Source organism: Nansenia antarctica (genome assembly GCF_963989245.1).
Source record: "Nansenia antarctica genome assembly, chromosome: 12".
NCBI classification, from domain to species: domain Eukaryota; kingdom Metazoa; phylum Chordata; class Actinopteri; order Argentiniformes; family Microstomatidae; genus Nansenia; species Nansenia antarctica.
The window spans coordinates 29,864,388-29,879,465 of NC_137682.1; positions in this window are offsets into that span (position 1 = coordinate 29,864,388).

Below are 15,078 nucleotides of genomic sequence, written 5' to 3' on the forward strand. Positions count from 1 at the left end.
TACCATGCTCTCTGCACCTGCATGGTAGGATACTGTGTCTGTGGTGTCATAACACGAGAGACAGCACAACACACATGACTAAGGGAACCAGTGCAATGCGATGGAACATTACTGTCCTGAAGAGGCTAATGACATATGCCATTGGTTGTCTTTTCATAGACGTGGATCTGCACAGGGCAGGAGGATAGATCCTGATCTAAAAAGGGTCTGCAAAAGACTGAGAGACCAGACTGAACATCGACCCCTGGCCTTCACCTTTAAAGACATACTGAGATGGCCTCCACATCTTCAGACTGAACAAAAATGGCCATCCTGAACTACAGTCTCTTAAATTGATTTCTTCTTCAGTAAACCCAAGTTCAAAAGGGAAGGAATGTCCTTTTTGTATAACAAAATGTGTCTGCTTTTATTTAATTTAATCGTTTTGGGTGTTTCTTGCTAGTTCAGTACTGCTGACTTTTACCTCCATTTGACTGCTGGGTATTCTCTGTGTCATTCATAGACATGTCATCAAATGTGTAAACTAAACATTCACTTGAAACAACTGCAATTAAGATGGGCTCCTTATGGTTAGGAGCTATATGATATTACAGGTCAAAATCCCTAAACATAACTAAGCACTTAAAAATCATCAATGACTGTGTTCCCTTAGTGGAAACACATGTAAATACTAAGTTAATACAGGAACAATTCACGGCGATGTCCTCTTGGATACAAATTTAAGAGCAATGTAACTACTGTATTAATATCAATGTAAAAAATAAACACTAGATTTACTTCAGAATTTCGAGTAACACCTCACTATATGACACATAACATGGCATATGTTCACTCATGTTTCACCACATAGAGAATATAACAGCACATCATCAATTACATTTTGAACCTACAGTATGTTTGTGTAAAAAACCCTTTGCCCAATGACAAGAAGTTTGGCAGGTGACTTTTAAGATGGCTTATTTTACCACAGTAAACATAGTAGAGTGGGGACAAAATAAAGCAATTTAAGTCACACAAGCTAAAGCGAAAGCATGGATAAGTATGAGAGCTATGCAAGGTGCAAGCTTGTGGTATACTTGGACTCTTACCATATCTATCAGTTCCACTACATTGTAGCTTTGTTTATATAATATATTGATATATTATATAATAAAGCATATGCTTTACCTTGGGTTACAGTAAATGAGAGCTAGACATACATTATACTAAATGTTTCTGAGAAACAGCCTTCATTTAAGAATCTGTGAACTGCAGGCAAGCAAACAGAAAAATGTACCCTGAACATTAGAATACCATTGATTTGAACAACAACAGTATACTCAAACTTAGGTTTTCTTGAACGCCTGTCTTCATGCATGTTCAATGGTAGTGTCTCGGCCTGACAAAACTGTAACTTATTCTTACGGGTTGAAGATAGTTTTGCTATACACAATTCTTGGCAATAGCAGGCAAAACGTAATGATAAGCACAACAAAATCAAATGTATGAATTAACCAACCTCGTGGCAAGTCGCATGAGTTAGTGACCAGCTCAGATCCACCTACTGTAGGCCCTATACAGTACTACGGTTTCATGTCAGAATTATACTGCACAGTTGCACATTTTTGCAGTGTCCTTCTGATGTAGTGTTAATATAAGGGGGAGAATGGAACCTATGAAAAGAGAATTAACAGTAGTTCCCACAATAATGCAGTACTCTATAAAGTTATATAAAGCTCTGTAAATGAACCCTATAATGTTATACAGAACCTGAGATCACACAACTCATTACCTAACTCTTATTAAGCTCTCTTCTATTCAATAAATACATGCTCAGTGCATTGGCCTTCAGACAGATGGAACAGCCCACTACACACAGCTCTGAGGGTGCTTCATGGAGATGTAGGGTTGCAGGCTCCTCTGTGAAAGATGCTGTAGTTGTAACGTATCGTACCAGTTCTATGTGTTTCTACTACTCTACCACATTCATTTTCAAGTTGAAATCGCGACGTGTCATTGCTAATCAATTCTACTCAGTCAATTGGATACTGTTTCTTTGAGGATCAAAAACACTGGAAAAGTGTTTGAGATCAAAAACAATCTTTGTGGTTGTTATTCTTCATGTTAACCCCTTCATTAGACATGTAACATTGACTGCATGGGGCTATGTTGCACAGTGATGTACCAGTATGAGTCATTAGGCATGAATCAATGTCTTATGATCTGTTATATTCTTCAAAATGTCAAGTGGGCTCTGTCTATTTATTCAAAATCAATATTAATATATTTATTTCAAGTATGAATGTCCTCTTGTCCAATTGAATTAGAATTGAACATTTATTTGTCCATGTTTCCCTTCCTTTATCATTGCTCTCAGCCACTGAGATCCAGTTAAACATTACACATACAAGGTCCCCTTGGGTCAAATTTAGTTTAGCACCATCAGCAGACATCATCTAATTTAGCACTGTTGACGATCCACGTTCATTTAATATTCTGTATTGCTCCGACCTCAATAGCCATCAAGAGCCTTTATTTTTTATTCAATAACCCTTAAAATTGATTGTGTCCATTAGCGTGATTATGAAATGTATGGGCAGTCTTAAGAGCCCTGAAATGGAAACCGACTGTAGAGAAAACTCAAGAGATGTGTAATACAGAGTGGACGTGCAATTTTCCCATTTGGACATTAAATGGAGTTTACTCCTAGACTTTTTTTTATTATTATTTTTTATGTGCGTGTAATCAAATACAAATGTTTCACAGTCTGGTGAAAAGGTCCGCATGCCGGCATTTCTCAAGTCAATGACCAAAAAGCTTCTTCTTTTATTTTATTTTTTTTCCATTTTTTAATTTCATATTACAAAAGTTTAAGTGTTGAAGAGCCGACTCAATGTAACAAACAACAGTTTTAGGATCACTAAATACTTAGCATTTGTGATTTGGATTCACTGTACCCTCTGCTGTCCTGCTTCATAGATGACTGGGATAGTGATTACATGGCTTACACGTTTTAGGATGTGTTCAAAAGCAAGGACTGTGTGAACATCTAATTATGTGTAGTTATGTGTTTTTAGCATGTTGATGTTACCAATATTCAAATAAGCATATCTTCTTCAACTATCATTTGAAAAGCTTACAATCTGCACTTTCATAATCTGTAAAAAAAACAGACAAAATTACCTTGCCCTACTTGAGGACATTTTCACCAGACCCTGTCACAAATGATATGTTAGCTCTAGTGCTCTGATGGTATTGCCCATTGTCACATTATTTTTCTTCACTTTCCAATTCTCACAGATCGAGCAATGAGCAAATAGCATTCTATCATTCACAAAACATAATAGTGAAATGGAACAGATCTATCCTGTTTTTAGCATTGGTAGTGGTAAAGTACAATACAAATGTAACAAGTGGCCTGGGGTGGTCCAGTGGTCTAGCACCGTGGTCTACAGTGCACATGTCGGCATGGGTTTGAATCCGGCCCATGCCCTGCTGACATGTCCTCTCTCCCTTACTTTCCTGTCTGTCTTCACTATATCTGTCTAATAAAAAATAGAAAAATATGAGTGGGACTGACCCACTCAGAAAAAATAACTTTAAACAAAACAAATGTAACAAATGTGATGGGTCAAAGGCCCTGAGAGCTTTCCGGGTCCAATTCCAATTTCTCTGTTTAACTACTTTGATTCACTGTCGTCTTCCACTCTTGTGTGAATCACACTTCTGCATGTAACTCTCAAGGTTGTTCATTACCTACCTCCATTTCAGAGAGAAACCATTACCAATTATGACATTTATCAAGACAAATAAACAACTGAAAAAGGGACCTACCTGACAAGTGTATTTGTGAGACTTAACTGCACCTCTCGTTCAGATTGATTAATTTCATTAAATGTCTTCTTAATACTGCAAGAGGAGAAACACATTAATATCCATGGTTGTGATATAGGTTTGTGCTATAGTTTGGTCTTAGTGCTGGAGAGAGACATAGCTGACAACATGAGCTTCAAATACAGTGTGCCAACCCTGCCAATCGACCGGAGGAAGCGGCTGCACCCATGCCTCTAGTTGAGGCAGCACATATATACATATTATATACATATTTCTTTTTTGCCGGTATGGCCCGTGAAATAGGTCTACATTTATATTAAAAGTGATCTTAAAAAGTCTAAAATTTGACTTGTTGAAACCTCCACAGGAACCCTATAAAGACTATAAAGTACGGATTGTATAATCAATGGTGTGGGTGAGTGATCAGTAAGCATGTGGAATGTTGTAAGGTGTAAACACAAGGAAAAAGGTCTGCCACAAACAAAAGGGTCAAAAAGTATGCTCCTGCATGGAGAGATGGAGATGGAGGGGGGGGGAGAGAGGGAGGGAGGAGAGAGAGAGAGAGAGAGAGAGAGAGAGAGAGAGAGAGAGAGAGAGAGAGAGAGAGAGAGAGAGAGAGAGAGAGAGAGAGAGAGAGAGAGAGAGTGGCTGTGTTCGGAATAGCATACTAGCAAACTACTCATACTAGATATGACGTAGATTTAGAGTATGTAGTGCGTTCACACTGTACAGTATGCGAGATTTGAGTATGCGAGAAATTTAGTATGTGAGCAATTACTTCCGGGAAAATTTAAGTCAGTTACGATGGACACTAGCTCGGGTCCTATTTCCCAAAATGCATTTCGCGTCCAGGGTTGAAGGGTTGCGTCCAGGGTTGCCAGATGGGGCGGGTTACCGCCGAATGGGCTACTTGATTTTGAGGTTATAGAAAGTTTAGGCTGTAAATTGTCAATCCCATTCAGCCTTGTCAAACTGCGTCATACAAACTTGTCATACAGATTTTGTTTACATTGTCCGATAGCCTGGGGCCCGAAAGCTTGCAATAAACATCGTTTTTTGCACAGATTTGAGTGCAGATGCTGCTTTCTTGCACTCTATTTGATACTCTTCAGCTGCAGCACCCCAGCTAAGTCTGATCACGGATGAGCGATGGTATTTTCACTATACTGGGAATTAACATGGTGAAATGCATTCTTAGACCAGGCTAGTCGTCATGATTACAAATATGCCACTTGAAATGCATGAAATCCAAGTTTATTTGTGTCTTAAGGGCTCTGCACACAGCGTGCGATTTCTGTTGCGCGTCAACGTTCCATTTTGAAGTTTGAATGGAAGTCTATGAGAACATCGCATTTACCCACACACGGCCCCGATTTTAATCGCACGGCGAACATTCGATTCCATTCATTTGACAGTGCGACAAAACTCGCACGCCGTGTGCTTTGTCCCATTCAAAATGAATGGAATCGAATGTTCGCCGTGCGATTAAAATCGGGGCCGTGTGTGGGTAAATGCGATGTTCTCATAGACTTCCATTCAAACTTCAAAATGGAACGTTGACGCGCAACAGAAATCGCACGCTGTGTGCAGAGCCCTTTACACACATGTTCACCTAGTATTTGACTGCTTGTAGCCCAATCACGAATGATCCCAGTATTGTAGCTTCAGACGGACAAGTTGGTTGTAATGCTTGCCCACGATATGTTATTGCTCATATATATTTATTTTAATTATTTAATTAATTATTTTACCAACTGTTAAGACAACAATATAGTAAGCTAGTTACTTGAGCTGGCTAAAGCTCCCCAAATCATTTTCAACGTGTTGTAATTATGTTACGATATTTCTGTCGAGTGAGTGAAGGTAAGCAACGTAGGGTGCATTCGTAAAATCGCTCTGAGAGCGCCGGAGCGCACACTGGGTGCAAAGTCATAAAGGGACCAGGTAATTTGATTGGACAAGAGGCATTCCATGAGTGCTGATCATTATTTTCAGGGCGAATTTACGAACGCAGCTAGCGAACAGAAGACGCAAAAAATCGTCAGATCAGATTTCTAAACGGGTTATTTTGGTAAACTGGACACATTTTGGGAATATATCTGGTTACTCTCTCGCCTGAAAACATATTAAAACTTCATAAAATGACATGTTAACACTTGTAAAGCCAAAATTACATTTTTTAGCTAATGGAGGTTTAAAATGGAGGTTTAAATTCGCCACTCTCGGCGAAATGCATTCTGGGAGGCAGTATGCGTAATGTGTAAATGGTCGGCTGGTTTTCACATACTTTTTATGAATTTAGTAGGCAGTATGCAGTATATACTCATTGAGTATGCTAGTATGCAGTATGCTAGTATACAATTCCGAACACAGCCACTGTGTGAATAGCACAGGCGTGGTCACAGGTGCGCCGCATCTACCAATCAGGCCTCCTCTCCCCTCTGCCATTCTGCCAGACAACAAACAGGACAGCAGAGAGGGAGGAGGCCGTAACCCCCCCCCCACACACACACACACACACACACACACACACACACACACACACACACACACACACACACACACACACACACACACACACAAACAAACATCAGGGACCAAAATGGACCCGAAACATACAGGACATAAAACATACAAAAACACAAAATAAACTTGTCTGCCAAAGACACCACAACCAACTCACAACATCAGCACCTCCCCTGAGGCCACACACACACCTCAGCAACCAAGGCGCCTAGGAAGCAAATGAAGAGGGTGAAGAGAGCCAGGGAAGGAGACAGAAGGGAGGGGCTGAATGACCAGACAAAGACAACACACAAAAAAAGAAAATCTTAAATGGGGTAACCACAACCACAAGTTCAACCAGGGTCAATCAAAACTGTGCTAACGACAACCACCTGGTTCAAGGAGCAGGTGCCTGTGACGAGGCACCACCACCATCAAATAAAGCATGATAGAAGTGCTGCCAGATTAGCTCTGCATCCCCAAAATCAATATCATGTTCTAACAGATGTATACGGGAAGGAGTGTCTGCAAACAAGGAGGAATAGTCACTGATCAAATTTTCCAACTCCATAAGTTCAGGCACAGGGAGGTGAGGTAGCAACACATCCAGGTTGGCAAGAGACTCTTCAGTCTTCCTACAGTCTTCCTACCAAAACAGTCATCAGGGCCAGCTACACCTTCCTCCGCTTCCTGCGCTGCCACCACAGGGTCAGGGGGAGAGCCGGACACTTCCACACACCCCACCAAGAGGACTGGCTTAGATTCAGGATCCTGAATCAGACCAACAGTTGACATAAATGGGCGAGCATAGTATGGCTTCAGAAGGTTAATGTGACAAAGTTGAGTTTATTTTCTCCTATCAGAAGTTGAAACTACATAGGTTAGGACAGAAACTTTACAGACAACACTGTCAACAATCAAATGCTCAAAAGGTGTACTAATGGCAGAAATGTAGGCGTTATAACCTGGTTAGGCCTTCCTGTCAACTGTTAAGTATGGCATATTCTAATATAGGCTGAAATATCCTTCTTTAAACGGGGCCAATAGAAATGATGCAAAAAGCGGTCATAGGTCTTCTGGACCCCTAAATGACCAGCCACATCATGAGAAGCCTTCAAGAGCATCTCACGTATGGGGTGAGGGCAGGGCTGGACTGGGACAAAAATTAGGCCCTGCCATGTGGCTCAGACCGGCCCAACACAATCGGTCCGACACCGCCGATCAACATGTTGGCAGTCTGTTGAATATACCATTTGTAAAACCCCCTATAGAGCGGAGTAAGTGACATGGACAGCAAGTATACCAATGCAAGTGTGAACCAGTGTACTCACTCACTGTTGACGTACTCCACGGTGATGAGACATGGCTGCTGTGCTGAGCAAACAATACCCATACTCAATACTGTTAAGTAGTTGTATAACAAAAAGCTCGGCAGTCATAGGAATAATTACAATTATTTATTAACATTTTAATACTGTTAAGTAGTTGTATAACAAAAAGCTCTGCAGTCATAGGAATAATTACAATTATTTATTAACATTTTAAATACAAACAATATCAAATATCACTCAATATAACACCACTGTAAAAAAAAATGCAGACAATGCAATAGGGAAGAGAGAGAAAGACACACACACACACACACACACACACACACACACACACACAAGAGAAATGTGAGACATGGTACAGCAACACATGTAAAAGATGGCTATAGCTGAAAAGATTGGATACTCACCCAGTTCCGAAAGGCTCAGCCCTTTCAATCTCCACCTGGACAATTAATGGCCATATCCGAAAGATAGTGAGAGGAACAGAGTAGAGGGAGGGTCAGAGATAAAGAGACAAGGAGTGAGAAGACATGATAAGTGATTACATAACTGATTCAGATCAGAATCTTCTGGGAATCAAAAAACAGATTTGCAGCATGTCTATATAGTGTATACTCACCAAGTCAAAACGCTGCCTGTGAACTCCAGATCAACCAACACAAACGGAAAGGCTGCAGTCTTTAAAACATGACAAGGGAAGGCATCCTATGAGACATAGAGAGAAAGAGAGAGAGAAAAGGAGAGAGATTAGCATTTGTGACACAGCCCAATGAAAAGGGCTACCTGTAGGCGAAATCATTTTTCAGTTTTTTACATGTGCTTAAACTACAGATTGTAAGCTTTCAAATGATGCATCATACATTGAAATCGGAAACAAATTGAAGACGACATGAGTATTTGAAAGTTGCTACACCGGAAATCACTAAGCACAGAAAATCCCCATCAAAGATAATGAATCCCCATCAAACAACAAGAAACGAAGTCATTGTGTTATAGATTACACTTATTTAATGAACGTAAAACTGTTCGGAAAAATAACGAGTGGGTACTTCACATCTTCGAGTTGAATGTTAGCTAAAAAAACGAAAATTTGAAGAAAAAAAAAAAAACACTTTAAAGACGAATTTGACGTCTTTCTCATTTCCGAGAGGTGTCCAGAAACACCAGGAGCAGTCACATTTGTTTGGCAAGTCTGTGGCACACTCCCGCACAGTAGGTGGCGGTGTGTGGCACACACATCCCTGAGACTGGACTAGCCTAGTGATGAGAATTTAGATATTTGTAAATATATGTCTCACCTTTTTAAGCTAGAGGAGCATCTTTCTCATGAGGTCACTCTTCTCAGCTACCCTGTCAATGATGGTGTCAGAGTCCAACCCCATGAGGACATATTTTTCGGTCGCCATCAACAAGAACGTCTCCAGCTTGTCTGCCGACAGGGTGCTCCTCAGCCTGTTCTTGATGAACTTGAGTGTTGAAAATGTTCTCTCGCAGGCCACCTGGGTTACGGAGAGCGTCAGCAGGTACTTGTAGGCAAGCCCAAGGACATGGTAGGCATCTGAGAGCATGTTGAACTGTCGAAGTACCTGAAAGCAGCAGAGTGGGCAGTTTCTGCAGGAGGCGCAGCTTTTGCTGACAATATCTGGCTCCTTATCCTCTCCTGCAGACCCATCTTCTTCCACTGTTCTGGCAGTGTATTCCTCCATGTGGGATGCCTTAAGCCTGTCCCACTGCAGAGCGAAGTTCTTCATTTCCATCTGAAGGTTTTCCACTGTAGTCCTGCTGTCAAATCTGATTAGACATTTGCTGAGGTCCTGGAAAGCATTGTGAGGAAGGTCCGTCGTCTTGAAATTGTTGAAGTTCCTGGGGTCCAGGCATGCCAAATCATTAATGAGAGTGCCGTTTGTTAAAAACCTTCTCTGGATTACCTCACTGGCTGTGTCCAGAATTAGGTTGTGGACATTCACCTCGTATGCTCTGAGAGCATTGTCAGGTACCTCATCTAGAGCCTTCTCTCCCGGCATGTTCTTCCTCTTCCTTATTCTTTTCTTCGGGAGTGAAGTCTCCACTTCGATGTCTGCTCCTCCCTCTCTCTCTTCCAAGTTCTCGTTGGCCCACTTTACAAAGGTGTCTGCAGCCGCCTTCACAGTAGTGAAATCCCGTGTGATGTTTTTGAGGCTGTCTTGTGTGGCTATCACCATCCGATGGGCAGAGAGGATTTCCATCCCACTGGTCTGGAGGTACTTGGAGAGTGGCGTGGTCAGCTCAAATATTCTGAGGAAGATCTGTGCTGTTAAGACGGTTTCGTATTTGAGGAGGCCCTCTTTGAATCCTCTTGCTTTGGCACGGATGGTTGGCTTCTCCTTTGCCTGCTGTTCTATGGCTGTCAGTGTGAGCACTGTTTCGAGGTAGAGGCTGCTTGTCGGTTTATTAAAGTGTCCAAACACTTTTCCAACTGCTTCATGCTTGGACAACCACCGTGTTTCTCCTATTGGAGATAGTCGTCTGTGCCTTTTGTCTTGGGCTTCATTGTCCCACAGTATTGTATCAATGTGCACACACACACTTGGTCGCCATTCATCAAACTGCTTTATTGGTCACGTTGTACATTCAACATGCAGTAGCTGGTATAGCGCCCCTACAGGCCACTATCGGTACATCTCCCTTTTTCTAAGGATTAAGATGAAGTTGATCTCAGAGAATAACAGTTCACAGATATTACAAGTCTATATCTATAGCTTAGCATACGTACTAGAATTCTCAAGATGTACTCTCCAGCTTGTACAAATAAACAATGTAACGGTACTCTAAACAGTACAATTATTACACTTCTCTTAACTCTTTCCTTTTTTTTTTTTTTTTCATTGAAAACAAACTGTAATGGAACCATACAGCATCAATTCACAAATAACCTGAGTCCAGAAACAAACAGTAATGACCCTGAGAACAGAACTCCAAGTCCGCAATAAAAAATTAAATAAAAATAATAAACCCACCCTTTCTGTGCGTGTTATTAGCACTCCTCTACAAGTCTCCTAGGTTTGACAATGGACCTACTCGGCCTTTGAACCCGCTCCACCCCAGGGGAGGGTGACTCGACAGGAGGGCTGTCCGTGTCTGATTGAGTATGCCCCCCTTCTATTTGCTCTCCCGGAGTCTCCCTGTCATTGCCATTCTCTGCAGGCTGTGGTTCTGGGCGTGGAATCTTCAACAGGTGTCTCCGGTTCCTGCGGATTGTATTGCCATTCTCGGTAAGTACCTCGTATGATCTTGGAGCAGTCTCTTTAAGGACCTGTGCGACCGGTCCCCATCTTCCTTCGCATCTGACTCTCACTAGGTCCTCTCGTTCAAGAGGTCCCAAGGGCCGTGCTCTTTTGTCATAGGCACGTTTGGACCGGTCCTCTCTCTGTGTGGACCGGTGCTCTCTCTGTGTGCGGTGGTCAGCGCGCTGGAGCAGGTGCTCTGCTGACGGCAGCTTTGTCTTGAGCCTCCTGTTCATCAGCAACTCTGCTGGTGAGAGGCCACCTTCCAGCGGTGATGCTCTGTAGTTGAGGACTGCCAGGTACGGGTCCTCACCCGCTTCCGCTGCTTTCCTTAGCAGTCGTTTCACGATTTGCACTCCCTTTTCCGCTAGACCATTTGACTGCGGGTACAGTGGGCTTGAGGTTACATGCTTGAATCCATACTGTTTTCCGAACTCTGCGAACTCCTGGCAGCTAAACTGCGGCCCATTATCACTTACTAAAGTCACTGGAATACCGTGCCTTGCGAAAATAGACTTAGAATGAGCGATCACTTGCTTTGCTGTGGTATCAGACAACAGCGCATACTCTGGATAGTTTGAATGGTAGTCCACTATGATTAAATAGTCTCTCCCTTTCAGCTGAAATAAGTCTGCACCTACTTTTTCCCATGGCTCGGTTGGTTTGCTATGAGGCAGAAGCGGCTCTCTAGGCTGCATATATCTATGCTGTTGGCAAATCCCACATCGCTGTACTACAGTCTCAATATCTCTGTTCATGTATGGCCAAAACAGTACCTCACGAGCCCGCCTCTTGCTTTTCTCTATTCCCAAATGGCCCTCATGTGCTAACTTAGCCATCTCTGGTCTCATGGAGCCGGGAACTACTATTTTGTTACCTTTAAGGAGTACCCCGTCGATCACTGTCAGTTCATCTCTAGTGTGACGATACGGACTTGGCAGTATCCTGGCCTCATCTCCTGGTGAGAGGATGGCCGCTATGACCTCCTGCAACTCTCTGTCGCTTGCTGTTTCCTGCGCGAACTGGGCCCATTTCTCATTTGATGCAGGCAGCTGGGCCTTCACACAGTCCACATGGATTTGCACCTCCTGCTCGGTGCTGCTCGGGCCCGTGTCACTCAAACTCGCTCTGCTGAGAGCGTCTGCCACTATTAAGTACTTTCCTGGAGTGAACTCGAGCGTCATGTGGTACTTCTGTAGCCGTAACATGAGACGCTGGATGCGTGGCGGTGCATCTCCAAGTGGCTTTCTGGAAATGGCAATAAGCGGCTTGTGATCAGTCTCTAGTATTATTTCCCTGCCGTAGATATATTCATGGAACTTTTCACATCCGAAAACCGCGCCTAATGTCTCTTTCTCAATTTGCGCATAGTTGCGCTCTGCAGATGACATCGTTCGGGATGCGTAAGCGACGGGAAACCATTCTGTGCCGTGTCGTTGGAGCAGCACCGCTCCGAGACCCTCTTTGGATGCATCAGTAGAGACTTTGACCGGTTTGTCAACATCATAGTACTTTAACACCGGCTCTTTGATCAGGTTGGCCTTTAACACCTCCCACTCATTTGCATGTTCGTGTTCCCACTGCCATTCGTTTTGCTTTTCCAGTAGACTACGGAGGGCCTTTGAGCTTGCAGACAGATTTGGTATGAACTTCCCCATGTAGTTGACTAACCCTAATGCTCTTTGCAGGTCTGTTTTATCTTTTGGCGCTGGCATCTCTACTATTGCCCTTATTTTCTCTGGATCAGGCTGTATCCCTTCCGCGGACAACTTGTCACCTAGGTAAGTAACCTCTGTCACCCCAAACTCACATTTCGACTTGTTCAGTTTAAGCCCTGCTTTACGTGCTTGTTCTAGCACCCCGCGTAGCCTCTCGTCGTGTTCTTCTTTTGTTGTGCCCCAGACCACTATGTCGTCAATAAACACACCCACACCCTCCATACCATCAAACAGCTGCTGCACTGTTTTGTGGAACACCTCTGGAGCTGAGCATATCCCAAACGGTAAGCGGAGAAAGCAATGCCTTCCAAATGGTGTGTTAAAGGTACACAGTTTGGAGCTGTCTTCGTCTAGAACGATCTGATAGAACCCTGATGATGCGTCTAACTTAGAAAAGAAACGCGCGCCTGCCATAGCATTAGTTATGTCTGAGTTAGTTGGTAGTTTGTAGTGTTCTCTTTTGATCCACTTATTCAGGTCTTTTGGGTCTATACAGAGCCTCAAGTCACCATTCTTTTTCTCAACTATCACCAGAGAACTGACCCACTCAGTCGGTTCCTCTACTTTCCTCACTATGCCCTTCTCTATAAGGGCTTGTAGTTCTGCTTTCAGCCTAGCTTTAAGGGTCACCGGCACCTTCCTTGCCGGGTGGATGACAGGTTCCGCATTTGCTTTTAACTGGATTCTGTACTGCCCAGGTAGGCATCCTATACCACCGAAGACGTCTCTATATTGCTTCCTTATTTTTTCTGTGTCAGCTACAGTCTCATGCTGTTCCTCAGCTGCACCACTAGGTGTCACTACAGACCTGTCAATTACATGCACTCTTTTGATGAGGCCCAATCTCTCACAGGATTTCAGACCTAATATGGGCTGTCTATCACCCTCAACCAACACAAACATAGCATTAACAGAGTGCCCTTTCCTTGACAGTGTGACCCTACATACCCCTTTTGTAGGAATCGGTTCATCATTGTACGTTCTCAGATTAACCTTTTTCACATGCACTTTTGGCTTCTTGTACAGTTTATTAAAGTCTTTCATCGTCAGTATGTTCACCTGAGCCCCCGTGTCCAATTTCAGAGGAATTGTCGTTCCATTGATTTCCAGATTGGCTATCCACTCCTCCTTATTGTCCTCGTTCTCCACAGTTCCCACGAACCACTTCTCGTCATCCTCGTCTGTGTCGGTCGTGTCGCTGCCTTGTTGCACCACCTGTACTTTCTTTGACAGGCAGCATCGGGCGTAGTGATTCTTCCTACCGCATTTGCGACAGTCCACACCGTAAGCCGGGCAGTTATTCGCTGCATGTCTGCCCCCGCATCTGTCACAGTCTGTGTCCTTTGTGGGCCTGGGCGCGCGGGACTTTCCTTTGCTGTTCCACCTGCTAGCGGCCCTCTCATGCACTCTCTCATGCACCGCGTCCACCGATGCTGGTTCGGGCTCGAATGACTTGAGCTGCATCTTGGCGCTCTCTGACGCCTGGCAGATTTGTACTGCCTTCTCCAGGCTCAAATTGGATTCTCTGAGCAGTTGCATTCTCACCTTCTTGTCGACAACGCCGATGACGACCTGATCCCTTATTAGCGAGTCACACAATGTGCCAAAGTTGCACGACTGGCTTTTCAGACGCAAGTCCGTGACAAACTGTTCAATGGATTCTGACTCGGCCTGTACTCTGTTGCGAAAAACATACCGTTCGTACGTCTCATTTTTCCTAGGTGTGCAATATTCCTCAAACTTTGCTAGCACTGCTGCATACTTTTGGTCATCGCCCTCAGGAAACCGAAACGTGTTGAAAACGTCCCTCGCGGCTCTGCCTGCCACTGTGAGAAGCAGTGCTACCCTTCGACGTTCATGTTTCGCCTCTTCCAGACCGATTGCCAACACGTACAGCTCAAAACTTTGCTTGAAAGCTTTCCAGTTCTCGTGGACATTTCCACTTAACTTCAACTCGTCCGGCGACCGAATGTTATTCATCTTTGTAGGCTAGTGTCACCCCACTCCTGGTACCATGTATCAATGTGCACACACACACTTGGTCGCCATTCATCAAACTGCTTTATTGGTCACGTTGTACATTCAACATGCAGTAGCTGGTATAGCGCCCCTACAGGCCACTATCGGTACAAGTATGACCCTCTGATATGAGTCCTTGATGAAGACTGCCACGTCGTTTAGTAGACTGAACAGAGATCCACTTTCCAAAACACTTCTAGTCGTGTCTGCCAGGAACACGGGCAGGGGTTTGAAAAATTCAGTACATGGGCATAGCACCATACATGGACATGAGTAGGAGACTGGGATGCCATAAGTGCTGAAAAGCCTCTGTACTGACCCTGCATATTTGAAGCTCCATCTGTTGAGTTGCCGATGCACATGGCCTTGTCCAGTTTCAGACCATCCAGGACCCCAGAGAGCAATTCCACAAAGTATTGCCGTGTGGAT